Source organism: Bufo bufo, chromosome 3, assembly GCF_905171765.1.
Source record: "Bufo bufo chromosome 3, aBufBuf1.1, whole genome shotgun sequence".
NCBI classification, from domain to species: Eukaryota; Metazoa; Chordata; class Amphibia; order Anura; family Bufonidae; genus Bufo; species Bufo bufo.
In genome coordinates, this window is record NC_053391.1 from 587906391 (window position 1) to 587912390 (window position 6000).

A 6000-nucleotide genomic window follows, 5' to 3' on the forward strand; every position below is an offset into this window, starting at 1 on the left:
GTGGAGGGGGCGTCATTATGATAGGAGGATGCGGCTGCTACCAGCAAGTAGCCGCCCTACTTGCTGGTAGCAAGGTAATTTACATATGATAAAAGTCCATTTTTTGAATTAACTACTGAACCAAAATGATTAATAACATTATGTATTGATATATCGCAGTATAGGGATTCTAAGTACACAAAAAAAAAAAATGTTTAGTGGGGTGACAGAAGCCCTTTAATTAACCAATTACAGAAATTATTAATGAACTTTGTGTACAGTGATGATGATGATGGTGGAAATGTATAAGTTCATGGTGGACCTTCAAAACCTAGACACCATAGTCAAACTGTGTTGTGTATAAAAGAGGTTTACACTGGGGGTCTGACTGATCTGCAGAATGACTTAAGGAGGACTTGTCCACTCTTGAAATGTGTCTTGGCAAAAACTTGAATTTCTCATAATAAATAAAAATTCCTCCATCCTTATAGACTAAGAAACCAAAGAGCAGATGCTGGTCTATAACATTAACATGTAGTTGTCTTCATTTTTCCACAGCGTCTGCAAAAGTTCAAGGTCACGATTTTGCAGGTAATATCTTGGTTTTACTTACAAAATGATGTGGCCACCTTGGGTAGGGATTGTAAAGCATGTGGGAGAAACGGAGTTATTCAAACCTAGCTTATTTTGCTTTATCTGTGTAATGTTACAGTAGCTTTATGGTTATAGGGTAAGGCCTCATGCACACAGCAATATCCGCTTTGTGGTCCACAAACCGCAGATCCGTGAAATGCGGATACTGGCCGTGTACATCCCACCCTTTCTGTGGGCCCCATTTATCAAAATGCCTATTCTTGTCTGCAAAACGGCCAAGAATGGGACATGTTCTATCATTTGCAACAAAGCCACACGGATGCAGACAGCACAGCAAAATGCAGATCAGACGCAGGCTGTAAATATGGTTGTGCTCATGAGGTCTAATAGAAATAGGACCATACATAATAATTAAGTGATAAGAAATATTTTCACAATTGCTTTTTGATACTGTAACGTACAGTGGGAGCACTAAAGTTAGTGAATTAGGGATGTATTACATATGGAAATAGTTCCTCAAACACTAGACAAACCAAATAGGTCTACAATGCCAGATATTGACCAGATTAGAATAATGATGGCGACTGATAAGTAAAAGTCAGTTTTCTAGTTAATGAATCACCATACTGATTTTGTTAAATCCCCTTGATGTAAGCGATCTGCTTTGTCTCAGACGTGCATGCTCTTCAGTGATCTCTGATATTGACATCACTAATGTGCTTTTTCACCGATAGAACGCTATCCCACTTTAATGAGAGGTAGTATGGTATATTGCTAACATACGGTATGTCTTCACTGACTAATCAGTGGAGTCTGACTACCATGAACCTTATTGATAGAAGGAAGGGGCTGCAGCACTAGTTATACTTCATAGGTTTCCCTGCACAAGTATACTCCTGTGCAGGAAGTGCAGCGTGGTGCCATTGACTAGCAGTCCTCAACATTATTACATAGGTCACACTTGCTGTTGGACTCATTACATTCATGCCATTGTCTGACTTCTGAGACTGCTTGTGGGTTGTCCCACCATATTAACCTGTCCACTTCATAGCTGATAAGTGTTTGATTGGTGGTGGTCCCTCCACTGGAACCCCCACACTCATGAGAATAGGGATCCCCAGTTCCCTATTTGAACAGAGCTATGGTCACACTGCATGCATGACGCCGCTTCATTCCTTATGGGATTAATGGAGACCACCAGTGGATAGATAATACGTAGTTTTTTTCTAAAATGAGCATCACTGCTGTCTATGGGTCTGAGCGGCAATACCCTTCACAGCTCATGGACAATAGTGAAGCCATTTATTGGCCAAAGGTAGACCTCCTTTAGACCTCCTTTGAAATCTGTAAAACCAAAGCTGAAACCAAACAAAAATGATAAATTGGAGTAAAGTCTCCATTCTTTCTTTATGCAGATTATTACAGCTGCTTTTATACTGATGATCTTGTGGACATGGTGGAAAATTACATAATTTTCCATTTTTGCTGGAATCCAATAATTACGTTAATGGGCAAATAGTGACCGATTCCACCCCATTTGATAGTTCATTAAATGCCTCAAAATAAAACCTGAGCAAATACAATGATTGCTGCACTAAATAGAGTTACATATTTTACCGAGTTATATATCAAGATGGACAAGAATCTATGACAGATTGGTGACATTGTGCAGATTGCTTTCCGGAGTCCTGGCTCCTCGCTGTGGTCTCTTGTGGATTGCTAGTTGAGCTTTCATCACCTCTGGACATTGTCAGTCTTTGTTATAGGAGACATCAGGCTTGTTTATGTAATGTCATAGAGCTGTAGATAATGCTGCGGACTCACAAATAACGATAAATCAGTCCTAACACTTATAAATAAAGGCGGATTACAGGATAAGCCGCACAAATCTAAATGCAAATCTACCCCAGCGCCTATTCAGATAGCATTTTGCATCTGAGGGGGGAATTAATGTAATAAGGACAAATGTACTGCTATTGGGATGTAAGACACCATTACTCTACATTAGTAGCGTAATAGAAAAGCGTTTGAAACCGGCATTCAAAAAGAACGTCGGATGATTTATTGTGAGCGGCGTACAGGAGCTTGGAAGATGGTGGCGGTTCAGATCTGTGTCTGCGAGTGTTTGCAGTTATAACATGGGGTGATAGCTATTTACTTGCTTACCCTGTGTCGCTAATCCAAAGGAGGCAAAGCAATGTTTGTGCCCAGATCTGTTCTTCACACCATCTGGCGTCTGATTTAGTGGCATTACTTACTCTGGCACAGCCTTTTTCTATAATCTATCAGGATGCAAGCACATTTGGTTTGCATTATTTGAATTGCAAAATCAGTATGTAAAATAACTGTACCTACTTTTTAAAACAAATGCGACAAGGCGGTTAAAACACACAAGTCATATACAAAGTACACACTACATTCATGCAAATGCAGATTTGGCTGTGGAATTGGGACATCAACTCTATATAGCCATTGTTATATAGTAGCTCCCCCATTGCATACACCACTGCACTTCAATAAGACAGAGTTATTATTGTATTTTACTATAAATCAATAGTATAATCAGAACTAAGAAACTTTGTAATATATCCTATCAGAAAAAAATGCTTCTTTCTATTATCAGTCCCTTCTCCTGCTTCATCCTGCTCACTAAAGGCCCCTTTACACCTTCCTATGCATAGATCAGAATAGACTATTTGTTCCCATTCATTGCCTGATCGTTAAAGTGGTTATCCGAGACTCCCCCATATGCCGGGCCCCTCACACAGGTTGTACTTACCTGGTTTCCCGCTCCCTATGCCGCTCATGGTTCCCGCACAGCCACAGCTGCTTCTTCCCGTGCGAGGATGAAAACACCTGGTGTCGGGGGGAGCAGCCAATGGTAGGAGGTGACGGGGACGAGCCTCCCTAGTGTCACCCATGATGCTACGGAAGCTCCACCTGCCATTGGCTGCTCCCCCCCCCCCGACCGGATGTTTTCATCCGCGCATGGGAAGAAGCAGCTGTGGCCGTGCGGGGACCAGGAGCGGCGCAGGGAGCGGGGACTCAGGTAAGTAGATTCAGTGTGAGGGGGCATTTGTTAGTCTCGGATAACCCCTTTAAGCAGGGATGATTGCTGCATTAACATGCAAGCATCATCTCCTCTGTATTGGGATGTGGACAAGTGATAGCTACTGTGATTGTACATTCCCAAATAGATTCGTTGTTTGCCGGCAACACATCCCTGTTTGCATAGGACATTCTGATGCTGGAAAACAATCATTTATATGCCCCATAAAAGATGTATTTACCGACAAACAAGGTGCCAAATTTATAGGTGCCAATTATCCGGAATGAGCATTTGTACCAACACTAGTACGGAGTGGTATAGGCCATTAATACTGAAAGAGTGGACAGCCCCTTTAAGGTCAGCCAAGATCACCAATTTCTCCAGAACTGGCCGAAAATCTAATATGTATAAAGTTTTCCCGATCCTTTTGTTCTATGGGGAGATAAGTTACTGCCAGAGCTGTCTGTCAGTAGTTTTCTACCCTTTCCCTATTAAGAACACATGCATGCTCGGCTAAGCGGGCATGTTTATGAGTGTGTGTGTGTGGGGGGGGAATTGGACTGGCTGTCTAAAGTATATGGCCAAATATTGACAGAAGAGCGGTCTCTGGGCCTCATAGCAATGATGTGTCTTACTGTTTAATACACATGTATAAAGATAATACATATCTAACAATATTCATAGGTAAGATATCTATGCTTTCCGTACTTGCAGGGTCTTAGCATATCAAGAGAACATAATGCACCCAGTGCAATGGAGTGTTTTAATGTGTGTGCGGTTCTAGCTATGGTGGGTACATTTAATGTATAGGAAGCATTCCCAGACATAGAACAAGAACATCTTGTTGAAGCAGAAATCCACTTTGTATGAAAACAAGACATTTTGGCCAAAGCATTTTTCCTAATTCCTAGCTAAATGTTCCCACATTCTCCATATAAATTACACAAAGTGAATGCGCAAGATATAGTAGGTGCAAAGTACTGTTGAGTTATATGATCACAATGACTTTCTTAAAGTCTTTATAACACCCAGAAGCAATCTAAGAGCTTGATGAAAAGACCTGTGAGACATATATCAGTCAGTACTGTGAGCTTTCCCTTATTGCAGTGTAGATATGGGGTTATGGGTTAATTCAGCATGACCGAGTGATCTATGTTGGCCGCTCATTCACTGTGTACTGGGATTCCTGAGGCATAGTGACCCTTTCTTTGGATCACTAATCTGGCAGTCGCAACACTTTATAATGCAATGTTTCATTAGCCAACAACCGCCATTCACAGGACACAAAATTAAACACTTGAAACAAGCAGCAGAGTCATAGATCTTTATGGCAAATCTAAAGACAATGATGAACCATGACCTGCCTCGAAATGACCAAAGATTAGTCTGCAACTGATATTTAGCGACTGGTACTTTATTAATACATATCTGTATACACTATAATATTTACTGATAATATGCACAATAATGATACTCTTCATCTCTAGCAATTTATACATTTAGAGATGTTCTCCACAAAATCTCTCATTAAGGAGTGAATTTTATCATTTTTTTAATAACATATTAGTAGCTAATATGTGAATATTCTATGTAGCTTTTTATAAAATAAAAAACAGGTGGATGTTTTTTGGATATGATTTTTTGTTCCATGTATTCTACTTCCTGTCCTGCTTCTTTAGCTTCCTCTTTGTTTGGACTCGCTTAAAGGGGTTATCCAAACTATAAAACATGCCCCCCAATGCCCGGCCCCCTCATATAGATTATACTTACCCCGCTCCCGCATCATTTATGATCCCTGCATGGCCCTGTCGCGCGGATTGAAACATCCAGCAATGAGGGGGCATCCAATAGCAGGCCGTGACGGGGACAAGCCTCTCTAGCATCGTGGATGATGCTCGGGATGCTTGTCCCCATCACGGCCTGTTACTGGCTGCTCCCCACATTGGAAGATGTTTTAATCCGTGCAACGGAATGATGCAGTGGCGGGCGTGCTGGGATACGGAGCGACGCGGGTGTCAGGGAGTGGGGTAAGTATAATCTATATGAGGAACCCGGGCATTGGGGGGGAATGTTTTATAATTTGGATAACCCCTTCAACTCTCTCAGCAAGTCACCATTGGAACCAGAGAGAGACTCCCTGTAGTGACTCAGTTAGAGCATCACACGTTACACTAATCAATGCAATGTTCTACTAGTGGCATCCTTACCTAGTCCTATCAAGAGTATAATAGAGCTGGCAAACCATTAGCCCATTTCTATGCCCACTATTATCATGAGGATTATCCTTTAGATAACATCTTCCCCTCACAGCAGCAGTAAATGGATGACAACTATATTGGAGGATTTATACAGCTGGAATGAAAAAGAAACAGTCAAAA